General features: G+C 46.7%; 1 protein-coding gene across 6 annotated transcripts in view; it reads left to right on the forward strand.

Moving 5' to 3' along the window:
- The first annotated feature begins 189 nt into the window (after positions 1–189).
- The window catches only part of STON2 (stonin 2), a 139868-nt gene continuing 127391 nt past the window's right edge, over positions 190–12666 (forward strand). For all 6 annotated transcript variants that reach the window (XM_027568963.2, XM_027568965.2, XM_027568967.2 and 3 more), the window contains exon 1: positions 190–310. The gene's annotated coding sequence lies outside the window, so the exon portion shown is untranslated. The remainder of the gene's footprint in view (positions 311–12666) is intronic.

The following is a 12666-nucleotide window of genomic DNA, read 5'->3' on the forward strand; positions in this document are numbered from 1 at the left end:
GGCAGCTGCGCCGGGGGCACCGGGAGCAGATCCAGGCTGCGCCCCGCCCGTCCCACCGCCCCGGCTCCCGGCCACCCAATCAGGGCGCGGCTCGGGCGCGCGCCGCGGCCAATCAGGAGCGGCGGGAGCGGCGCCAGGAGCCGGCGGGCGCGGAGCTATCCTGGAGAGTCGGGAGCAGGCGGCGGCGCTGCGGCCGCAAGGGAGGGCAGCGAGAGCGGCGGGGCCGGGCGACGATTCCCCGGCCAGCCCTGCTGGCTCTACCGCGGCGGCGTTCCGGCCGACACTTGAGAGCCTGCAGGAGGCGTCGCAGGTAACAGCGCCCGCGTCCCGCGGTGGAGGGCGAGCGTGCCTCGCCGGTGGGGCTCCGCAGGTGGAGCGAGCGAGGGGTGGGGGCGGGGGCGGGCCGCCCGCGAGGTCCTAGCGCCGCGGGTGCTGCCCCTCGCCCCGCGGGCCCTGCCCCTCGCCCCGCGGGCCCCCACACCTCCGCGCGTTCCTCGGTCGGAGCCCCGGGGAGGCGCGACATTTCCACCAGCCGGCGGCGTCGAGGGGTGGGAGGGGGTGAGGTGAGCCCGCCCAAGGTGGGCGAGGTGGGGGGGTTGTCGGGGAAGACACCTGCGAACCCCTCATCCCTACGCGGACACTATTTGCGGACGGGTGTCTTCCCTGAAATGTGAGTCCCCGCGACATCTTTATTGGCCCGAGTGGGGAGGCGACAACAGGTGTCCCTGGGGACGGTGCCTTCCCCTCCCACCCCCGCGTGAAATCCCGGCCTTGGCGTTCCGCCCCACCTTCGGGGTGTCCGGAGACAGGACCCCTGCCTGGCCTCTCAGGCGCGCTGCCCGCTGGACAGCGCCCAGAGGCGGCCTGGACCCGGCAGACCCGGGCTTTGGATGGAGTTTCCTACGCGCGTTGCCAAGCAATTTGCTGGACACCCGCCTCTTGCCTGGGTGAAGAAGAGTTGAAGATGAAAGAGAGAGAGACCGAGAAAGAGGGAAGGAGAGAGAGAGAGAGAAAGAGAATGTGTTAAGTGCATGTGTTGGCCCTACTGAAAGGAGCTCCCCAAGGGCTGTGGGTGAATCATTAACTGTCGTCTTGTGCAGCTACTTACTGGCCTCTGAAAGGGAGAGACACCCTTTCTCTCAGGCAGATCCTTCATGCTCTATGTGCCTCACTCTCCTCATCTGTAAGATGGTGGTAAGTGATTTCACCTGCTCGATAGCTTCCTTTCGAGGATTAAATAAAGCAATGCCCGAAAAACACAGAGGGCGATGCTAAGTACCCAGGAAATGCTGGCTCTTATTTGTTATAGGAAGTGGATGGTCTTTTAAAGAGTAAATCAGATGTGTCCTAACTGGCCCAGTGACCATTTGGAGCTCTGAACAGCTTTCTAAACTCAAAGGGGAAAATGCTATTATTAATGTTTCTGATGGTATCATTTAAAGGTATTCATCCTTTGAGGGATTAAAAAAAAACCTCCATTGGAATGGTGAAAGAGATAAATGGATTCCAATTAGTAACTGAGAAAAGCTTTGTAACCTTGAAAAAATTGTTGTGAGTGTCGTGTGAGAAGAATATCTTGGTACTTTGTTGACTGCTCATCTTTGATTGGTATGGCTGATGGGGGAGGACTTGAAGGTTCTTATACTTTCCAGTCCTCCCTTAGACAAGTTTAAAGAGCGGGAAAGGAGGAGAAAAATAAAAAGCCCAACCGCACAACAAAGAGCCAGCAGCTCATGGAAACCTAAAATTGCCCTTCCCACTTTAGGCAGTTATTCCGGTGTCTGACCGGGGTGGGTTAGTGCAGTTCTTTGCCACTGTGTCACTTTTCTATCCTTGTTCTTTTCCTTGTTCATTCACCGAAAAATATCAATATGTAGCTGACTTACTTGGAATTCTGAACCCTCTGCTCCTTAACATCCTGTCCTGTGACAAACCCAAAAGGACCTTTCCTAAGGTTCCCGAGGGCAATGTCAGTGGAAGTCTGCCTGGCTTAGCACACCACACTACCTGGGAAAGGTACAGACAAAATGCTTCAGTTCTGCAAGCACCCCAGTGCTTTCCCCAGGAGCCTTCGAATACATCCATCCACTTAGAGGAAGTGATTATCTCTCAGGGGTAAGAAGCCCACTTCCAGATGCAAGTCTTTCAAGTGTCAAATTAATTCCACAACCTTTTAAGTTGTTGATAAGTAGACTTTTACTCTCTCCACCAGAATGGGATGATCTGAAAGCTTGCTGATGGAGGAGGGAGGGAGGTATGTGGGGCACGAGAAAGATTGCTGAGCTCAGAGCCAGCCCCACACTCGGTGAAAACTCTGTTTCTGTGGCTGGGAAATGTAGACAAGTTGCCTTGCTTTTCTGAGCCAAAGTCTCCCACTCTGTAAAATGAGGGCTCTTTTTTTTTTTTTTTTTTTTTTTAAGAGGAGTTATTCTAAAGATGGCGCTAATGAATGCCAAATTCCAAGGACATCATTACAGGTCTGTAGCATCCAAAGGGGATCCTACAGGTGGGAGTTGATCAGTTATACTTAGGAACGAAAAAAGACTTGATTGAGGGGATAACACCTGAGCTGAGTGTAGAATGATGAGCAAATCTCTTATGTAGATAGGATTGAGGTGGGATTGGAAGGAAAGGTAGAGCAGAGGAGAAAGACATTCTAGACAGAAGGGATATGGGGGATCAAATGTGCTGTAATGGTCAGCTTAAGCAAAATAACAAATAACCCCCAAATCTCAATGAGTTAGGGGGCTTATTTCACACTTATGCTGCAAGTCCAGTGCAGGTCAGTTATGGTTCTGCTCCTTATCTGTTTTCATTCTGAGACACCCCCCCCCCCCCCGCCGAGGCTTAAGAAACAGCCTCTTTTTGGGACAATACTGATCTCATTTATGGGAATGGGAAAAAAGAGAACATGATAAAACAAAAGTATGGCACTTAATATCTGCTCAGAAGTAGCAGCAGACATCACTTCAACTCTTGTGCTCTTGGCCAAGATAAGTCACATAGCCAAACCCCATGTCAGTGGGATGGGGAAATATGAGCCTCCTGCAGACAGTGAGGTATGGCTGAGTAGGAGGGAAAGTGCAGAAGGAAACAGCCAGGGAGGTGGCCCAGAGGCAGATGATGAAGGGCCCTGGATCCTGTGCCAGGGGTTTGGAACTTTATCTTATGGGCAAGGAGCGGCCACTGAAGGGTTTTTAAGTTGGGGTTTGACATGGTCAGATTTTTCAGGCCAAGCACATGTCTCTAGTGGCAATGTGGGGAGAAGACTGAAATAGGTGAGATTAAAAGTGAGAGATGGTAAGGGCCCAAACAAATTCAGCAGCCTTAAATCTCCCTCACTATCTGTCACATGACTTGAGATTCCACTGCTAGAAAATTACTCCCTTCTTTGTAAGTCCTCTCCTAAAATGCACATGCTCTCTCATCCTTTTTTTTTTAAGGTTTTATTTATTTATTTAACAGAGAGAGAGCGCGCACAAGTAGGGGAGCGGCAGGCAGAGGGAGAGGGAGAAGCAGGCTCCTGATGTGGGGCTCGATCCCAGGACTCTGGGATCATGACCTGAGCCGAAGGCAGACGCTTAACCTACTGAGCCACCCAGGTGCCCCCATGCTCTCTCAATGTCATCTAAAGCTGCGGTTCTCAAACTTTAGTGTGCCTCAGAATCACCCGGAGCCCTTGAGAAAACACAGATTTGTGGGTCCCACCCCTAGAGTTTCTTAATCAGTAGGTCTGGGATGGCACCTGGGAATTAGCATTTCTGACAAGCACTCAGGTGATGCTGATGTTGCCAGTCCAAAGGCCACACTTGGAAAACCACAGTGCTAAAGGGAGACATTAAGATGTGGTTGAGGGAAAGGCCTAAATAGCAGGGCCTAATGGAAGGAGGAAGAGCCTCCTTTTGGCAGATTTGCTGAAGGCTGGCAGTGACAGTGGGGTCTGTAATACTGACTGAGTCTCTAGGTTTATATTACATTGCAGATGTAATTCTCACCCAGAGGAAATGAGAGAAGCTTGGATTCACAGAAGAAGCATATAAGTGCTACTTTATCCCCTCCCTTTGTAATTCTGCCCTGATTACTCCCTGCCCCCCCCACCCGCCATCATTGAGCACACACCCTTTTGTCTGTCTTGAGAACTCTCACTCAAGTCTGTCAGCCTACATCAGTCCTGATCCATCACACTTCTGTTCATCTCAGCTTTAATTTCTTCTGGAACTGGGGTTTGCCCACTGGGTGGACATTTGGCTGAATTTTTAAATAGTCAGACCAAGAAATTTCTTGCTTCACTTGAGGTCATCTTCATGAATAAACATCTGTGCCATATGATCATGCAAAGTGTGATCAACCCTCCCAAGATAAATAACCCCCTGAGAACTCAAGATGTCCATAGTTTAGCTTATACTCATGGGTGGAGCAGGTCGCAACAATTCCTTTAACGGTGACTCACCGCTCCTGTAATGAGAGAGTATTCCAAGAGTGGACGTGAAGAAGAAAATATGTTGGCATGTACAGCATGACACAAGAAATAAAACACAATGAGGGTTTGTTTTCTTTTTTACTCTATTTTTCTCAATTCTGGTTGTCGAAGAAGTCTTAACTCTGCCAGGGTCCTGATAATCAGTGACATGCCTGCCCACACTATGTGAATACATGACATACTTTCAGAGTCAGCCTTCTGAGTGCTGGCCAGCAGGTTACAGTGTTTGTTTCGAGGTGGTATGAGAGTAAAACGGTCCACTGGGGTGTGGATAGACTGTACTAGGAATTACATGAGCATGAAATTTGTATAAAATAAGAAATATCAGGGTGGCCCTGGACTATAAAATGAGATGTGAATAATATTTGAAAAGACCCTTTCCCTAATTGTGATTTGACAAACCACACTTAGAAGGTATGCTTTCTGAAACATCAGAATGCCCGAGGATTCTGCATACCTCTAGAGGTGGATGAGAAAGTTTGGAGCCATGACCTGTAGCCAGGAGGCCTGAGGCCATCTCTGCTGGCCTGTTTCCTTGCCAGGTAATTTTGGAAAAGCCAGTTGTTCCACTTCCTCCTGCGGACTTGGCTTCCCCTTGGTCAGCTCTGCCTGAAACTCTGTAGCTCCCTCGATCTCAGGTCTCCAGGAAGCTTGGTCTAAAGTTGCAAAAGATGTAGCAGACCAAACCCCAGGCCGGCATGAGAGTCAGTGAGGGAAAGGGACACTTAAACTAGCCAGCCAGGAGGGATCTAAAATGCTGAACATATTCATTAGAAAGTGTTACTTTCCCCCATGGAATAGCATTTATCTGGCAATTTGATATTTAAGAAAAATACACATTAAACCACGACATAAGTAGTATCCTCTCTCTGTTTATGTTGAATAAATGTTAAATGTGTCATATATATTTTCTCACATCTCTAGCAGTGTCAAGAGGTAGATTTCTGTGCTATCGCTGGTTTTCTGAAATGTGATTAATGAGAAACAGTTGGCCAAAAATCTATGGACAGATAATAGAAGGGCAGGATTGAAAACTCAAAGTCCCTTGAAATTTTTTGTTCATTGTGCACACCTCCACCATTGCAGCTGGCCTCAAACTAACCCCAACTTGTGCTCTGAGATAGCTTCGCTAACAGGTAAGGGAAGGATAATGTTCTTTGTGCAGTGTCCTCATAATGAGTGTGAAGCTACTTTGCAGATTGCTAATGGCCCAGTAAAATCTTTGGAAGGCAGCTTCACGGGAATGGCATTGGGCATCTTCTGGGTACAAGGCTCTGGGGAAGATGTTAGGAATTCAGAGAAGTGTAATGCTTATTCTTTCAACACAGCCTCTAATCTGAGGGAGAAAGGGCATAATGTTTATACAGAATTAATAGTAGTCAGATAACAGTGGGATCAGTAGTATCAAAGGGGGTACCACATGCTGTGAACTTAGAGACGAGGAATCTTTCTGAGGTTGTGCTGGGCTGGGGAAGTTCATAGAGGAGCAGTCATGCTGGATTGAAGGTAGAAATAGGGTTTAGATGGGCACAGTGGGTTTTAGGGAATGGGCCCCAGCGAACTGTGGCTCTGATAGTCTGCACAAGCTTGTCCAGGTCTGTGGCTAGACTTCTGTGTCTGAAGTGAAAGAGTAAAGTAGGAGAGGACAGGGAAGTCTGAGGTAGACCACTTCTTAAAGTCTTCCTTTCTTGACTACCATGTGATCGTCTAATTCTAATGTTCTGATGGCTCGTATTACATCCTGAAAAATGAAGCGATTTGGTGATTTGTGAGCAGATGAGTAACTCTGGACTCTACTTTGAGCTCTTAACATGTTCATTTTATTAATAGGAAAGCACTATGGAGCTAAGGATGTTAAACCTCTTTATAAATAAAATCTAATCCCATCATAAACTCTGTCAGACTGGCACGCGGTTGGTTGCTCTCATTCTGCTTGCAAAATGACCTGGGAAGGTCAAACAACTTGTTTCAAGTCATGCAGGAATCCCCTGGCACGTCTGTGTGCACTGGTCCCACCTCCCCGCATTTTTGGTGGTGTCTTGCTTAAGTTGCTTCACAGATAATCATAAGAATGGGGGCACTAAGCACTCGGAGCCCCTTCCATCTAATTAGGACTTTCTCCATCTTCTCTTATGTCCCATGGAAGCTCTCGGCTGGAACCCCAAAAGACCCTCATTGATTTTAATTTGGGGATGGGATAATTATACACCCTTCTCTTTCAGGCTGAACCCCGGCTCTCACCGAAAGAGGTGCCATTTTCGTGCTGTGGGTCTGCGCACACACACCATCTGAACAAACTGGCATTCTCAGCACTTTCTGGGCCAAATGCCAACCAATATAGCAGGACTATCAGTGGCTTTCAATCTGCCTGAACTTTGAAGTGAGACACCAGACCCTTGCCAGCCTGATAAAACATCACTCCATTGGTTGCCCTTTGAAGTCAGCTAATTGCTTAAAAAAAATAAAGTGAGATGCTTTAAATGAAAACAGATTTTATTCCTCTGTTTGCTTTAGAAACCAAATATATTTGTCTTTCTTGACTTGAGTTTTTAAAGGAGAAAGATTGTAATGTCATAGTTAAGTGGATAAGGCTAGGGTGATCCACAGCCGGTGAGCTTTTTCGTTTGTACATTATTTAAACGTGTGAACCAGAGCTGTCAGAAATACAGTTTTATTTGTGTATTTTCCCACCCTTGGCCAAACATAAAGTATTGATTTTTTTCTACATCACTCCTTGTCCTTACAACTCCCTCCACTTAAGACTCTAAATAGTCAAAGGGTATGAACAACTTTTATTAGTTAAATTATCAAAATCACTCTCAGTAGCCACCATTCATCGAGTTTTGCTATGTTCCAGGTCTTCTGCTAGCATTTTACTCCACATTATCTCACTTAATTTCCACCTCAACTCTGTGAGGTCAGGAATCAGTAGTACTGGGGGTTAAGTAATCGGTCAGAGGTTGTCGTGAAGATAGGGCTTTGACCCCACCACAACCTCCTAATTCTAGAAGCTGTGCCCTTCGTCACTACTGTATCTGGAAACTAAAGGAAAAGTGCTCTACAGAGTTAACAGGGGCAGTCCATGCACTCTGGGCACACCCACAGAGATCCTGCTAGAAGGAAAACCGTCTTTGTTTTTGCTCTGTCAGTTCACATTGTCAGCAGGGCTGTTGACGCACACTTGCTTCTCTTCTACCTATTTCTTTCTCCTTAATATATTTGGTATTAGAGTCACATCTAAAAGGGGGGTGTTTTAGGAGGATCCATCTGAGTAAATTCAGCACATCCCAGGCACTCACCAGCAGCCTAATTGGCCCGGTAGCCTCCACAGCAGCCCCCCTGCCTCAGCTGCACCATCCATCACACTCAGGGGCCCTGGAGCCCTTGTGCTCCGCTGTTGGTTGGTGTTCAGTTCCTGACCCCTGAGCAGGCCTTGGAGAGGCAGTTCCAAGGAGGCAGAGTCATTTGCTGTCACATGCTAGACTCCGCTGGGTGACCTGGCTGGTCACAGCACAGTGCTGTGGGGAGGGAGGGTGGGCTTTGGTCCCTTGTCATTTGGTTACCACTTTCTAGTGAAGAGGACAGAGAATGCCAGAAACCTGGCAGAGGTGGGCCCCAGCCCTAAGAAAGCAAAGTAGGTTCATTTCTGCACTTCCAGGGGGACAAGTCTATTTCATGGATGGAGCATGGTGAGTGGCTAAGGGCACAGACTCCAGAGCCAGAACTGTGTGGTCTTGGGCAAGCTGTTTAACTTCCCAGTGTCTTAGTTTCCTTATCTATGGAAAGCAGATAATAATGGTGCTTGCTTCAGAGAGTTCTTAGGAGGATTAGATGAATTCATTAATTGTAAAGCACTTTGAGAGCAATGTCTGGGAGATAGGAAGTGTTACATAAGTGTTTTATCAAGTAGTCTATAAAAAGTGGTAGGTGAACATCATTGTACATTGGTAGCCAGTGCTGTGAAGGTTGAAGCTCACCTAACTGCTTTAGGAGAGAGGCTCCTGGCAGGTTGTCCGCAAACGATGTCTTATCCCGTTTATTAGGAGAGCTTGCCGTCTTAAGCATGGGAGAAATCTGTTTGCACAGTGTCTTTTTGTAAAATGAACATGAGAGAAGCCATGTAGGAGGAAGAGGGAGGTCCAGGATGACTTGATGTTTTTGTCCAGGGCCATGGCAAAGATGGAGCTGCCGTCGTGTTGGATGGGGAAGGCTTCTAGAAGAGCAGCTTTGGAGGGAAAGTAGCTATTCAGTTATGGATACATGACTTTTGAGAGGCCTATTGCACATGGAAGTGAAGGTGCTCAGTGGGCCTCAGAGTCAGGGGAGAAGTCAGGGCTGGAAACATCTGTGTGGGGGTCCCTGGCTGGAAATGGGAGCTAAAGCCACAAAAGGATTAAAGCAGACCTAAGAAGAGATGGGGCCATGGGGCTGAACGCAGGGGCATTCTAGCTCCAGTGGAAAAGTCAAGCCAGCTCTCCTTTTCCGGTTTGTTCTTTTCTTCATTCTCTAGTGTGAAATGAACTCTGATTCTGGCGTTTTCCTTTGGAGAGTTCATTGCTTGAGTTCTGTCATGCTTGGACTTCAGAGTCAATAGACCAGGGTCAGATACAACTTGACCTCTTCCTCCCATGTGCCCTTGGGCAAGCACCTTATCATCTGAGTCTCAGTTTCTTTATCTGGAGATGGGAAATGGTAGTAAAAATGCCCATTTCAGAGGTTTGGGGGCTCAGTGAGTGCAGCTGTATCAATGCGATGAAGCTGTTAATCGTTTTATCATAGTAAAATTCTCAGTTCATGCCGGCGTTTTGGAAGTGAGGAGTGGTGACAGCTCACGCATTTTTAAAGCCCTTTGCATTTCCCCTGAACTGAAAACCACATTTCAATTTAACCCATACTGCTATTTTTTTTTTGTTCTTATTAAAAGTAAAAGAGGTCAAGAAGATACTGCAATAAATTCTGCACACATATGTCAGCCATGTATGCTTTCTCTGTAATTGAAACACCGCATCCAGAAATCAAGTCTGGCCCGTGGATGTGGCAGTTGGTATGTGAATCACAGATACACAAGCATTCAGAGACCCGAAAACTGAAACACAGAAAAAATGGATATCCTGGCAATGACTGCTTTTCAGTATTGTATACGCTAACTTCACGTGTGCTCTTTGCCACTGCGAGCCAGGTAGGAAGGCTCTCACTTTTCTCTACTAAACTGACCCTTCCTTACTGTTTTAAATCCCAGTTTTATACTTGGTTGGAAAATGCATCCAAGACCTCGATTTCACTCAGCAAATAATATGATTCTGGATCTGCTTTTTAAAAAGTCTCCCTCTCAGAGCTAAATAAGAATCCAGAGGCAGGGAGAATCAAATTCTGAAGTCTTTCCCTGGATTCTCTAATTAGCATGTCTGCTGTGTTTGCATTTATGGGTTTATATACTTTGAACTTGTGGCTTTTCTGTTTTGCAAGAGTTACCGTCAGTGAGACATCCACCAGAAGACATACAACTATTAGTGGCGACAGGACCAAGTACAAATAACGGTGTGGTTGGTTTCTAAATCCCTGCTAGAATTTTTGAGAAAACTTCTCCAGATGGAGGTGGGTGGTATGAGGACCGAAGCAGAAAAAATAATAGGAAAGAGCTTCCAGTGATTAAATTTTTCTTTCTGGTCTTTCAGGTTGAGGAAGTGAAGAGAATAGGTATAAACGGTGGGAAATTTCCATCAACTTGGAAAAAAAACAATAGAATAAATAATTCTTGGCCACGAGGTGAGAGCCCAGAGAGTCACAAGGTCAAAAGGTCCTGTTCCATTGGTCTGTGGTGACAATGGTGACAACCACCCCCTCCAAAAAAAGGAATGCCTCACCCTTAAACAAGGAAGTGTCCCTGGGAAGCTGAAAAAGGTACATGCAAAGGGAATTTTTATAAATCACATCATTTCAGAAGTTCAGCAGTGGTTATACTTTTTTATATTTCCCAAGTTTTCTTTAGTGAGAGTGTATTCCTTTCATAATAAAATATACATTAGAAAAATAGATGCAAAAAAGGGAAATTCACCAGGAGCGTGGGTGGGTGAGTTGTCACCATTTAAAGGTGCCGAGTTGGTTGCATTTTTATAATGAGGATTATTTTGTCCTAGAAGTTGTAACACGTCCTATCTGCTCTCTAAATTTACAATCTTCAAACAAGTACGGGGTGTCGACAGTACCTGTCACCCATCGAAACCCAAGACCCTCACTACAAAAGCAGAGCCAGCCCTCAGTCAGCAGAGTTACTCGCCTCTTGCACCGTGCCAAGCCCACCCAGGGTGGCCACCTTCCTGTCCCCTGCCTCCGTCAGCAGTCATGCACTAGGGATGTTTCTCGTTTGTAAGGGGGCCCGCTGCGTGAGGATAATGTCACAGTCAGCCTGGGGCCCTGCAGTAGCTGCTCCCTGAGATGCCTTTTAGCGTTGGGCTGGGTTGTTTTGGTTTATATGCCTGTGGTCTGTTTTGTTGGGGGGAAGCTGGAGGGGAGGGATTCTTAGAAAAGGGAAGGAGATATCCTCTGCATTACCGAAAACGGAAATAAGGAATTATCAGTTCAGGGTCAGTGGAAGCCACAGCGCCTGGCTTCCTTCTGCTGTGCTCTTCTGGAATGATTTGGTTTTGTTTTGAACAGTCTGAAAGTGACAGGAGCTAGATAAATTTTTCTAGGGTGGAGCTTTCCACAGTGAGTCCACGGACCCCCTAGGGGATTTGTGGAGGGAACTTGGGCAAAGGTGTCTGTGAAGCACCCGAAATTGTAAATATGTTGCATGTATGTGTATTTACTTGGACATGAGGGTCTCTGGCTTAAATGATACTTCAAACAGATCCAGAGATCCATACTCTTTTTTTTTTTTTTTTTTAATTAAGAGCAGTTCTAGGGGGAGACTTTCAAGTTTGAATTGTACATCTTGGCCTTGACCTGAACTAGAGAACTGTTTCTAACAGATGACATGTGTATGTAGTGGGGGTATTGGTGAAAACAACTTAGGCACACCCACAGAAGCCCACACTATGGCAAGGTGAGGAAGGTTTCACTTCTTCAAGTGCTGGAGAGCTGGAAGTCCAGAAATGCATGCTCCCCGCATTTCTATCTAATGCCTCCCTTTCTCCTTTTTCAGCTGTCCTTGAGCTCACGTACAGCTGCCCTAACTCTGTGTCACCTGAAGACTTTGCTTGTTGAAGTGAACACAGTATCTCTTTTACCTGGTCTTCCTCTGGGTTCTAAGAAAACCAGGTTGATGTTGCAATGGAAGGTTGGATTTGATGCAGGCCTTCGTGATGGTGACAGGAAGGAGGCATGCTCAGTGACCTCCCCAGTGGTTGTTTATCTCATGCCCTGCGCATGAATGTTGACCTTCACACCCTTGCTTCTTTTTTCTCCTCCCTTTGTACATTCTCTCTAGGTGACCTACTCCAAACCCATGGCTACCAGTGACCTTTCAGTCTGTGTTATTAATACTTATTTTTCTTCTGAGTTCTTGATCTATTTAACAGACCCTAAGACATCTCAGTGTGGTTGTCACACAGGCCCATCAAACTCACTGGGCTTAAAACTGAACTCCTCATATCCACCCCTCAATCATTCCTCCCTATGAAGTCCTTCTGAAGGATGGTGAATGGCCAGAAAAGTATCCAGTTTTCTAAAGATCTTTTTCTTTTCTATTTTTTTTTAAAGATTTTATTTATTTGAGAGAGAGAGAGCACAAGCAGGGTGAAGGGCAGAGGGAAAAGCAGACTCCCCACTGAGCAGGGAGCCCAATGCAGGACGCGATCCAGGGTCGCGGGGATCATGACTTGAGCCAAAGCCAGATGCTTAACCGACTGAGCCACCCAGGCGCCCCACTAATCTTTTTCATCCACCTGCTACCTCACTACTCCCTCAACCTAGATGAGCTTCAAATAGACTTTATCCCCATGTCTTGATGATCTTTCATTTCAAATGGCTCATAAAAAACATCTTTCCTTTTTATCTCTCATCTTGCCGTGCCTCATCACTGTGATTACAAGCTGGTCTTCCCACCCTCCTGTCTGTCTTCCTCATTTTTCCAGAATGATCTTTCTAAAATACGATTGAATCATATCATTTCCTCGTTTAAAATTGTTTAATTGATCTCCATTACCCTATGACAAAACCCAGCCTTCTTGGCATGGCTCACAAGG

Source organism: Zalophus californianus, chromosome 6, assembly GCF_009762305.2.
Source record: "Zalophus californianus isolate mZalCal1 chromosome 6, mZalCal1.pri.v2, whole genome shotgun sequence".
NCBI lineage: Eukaryota > Metazoa > Chordata > Mammalia > Carnivora > Otariidae > Zalophus > Zalophus californianus.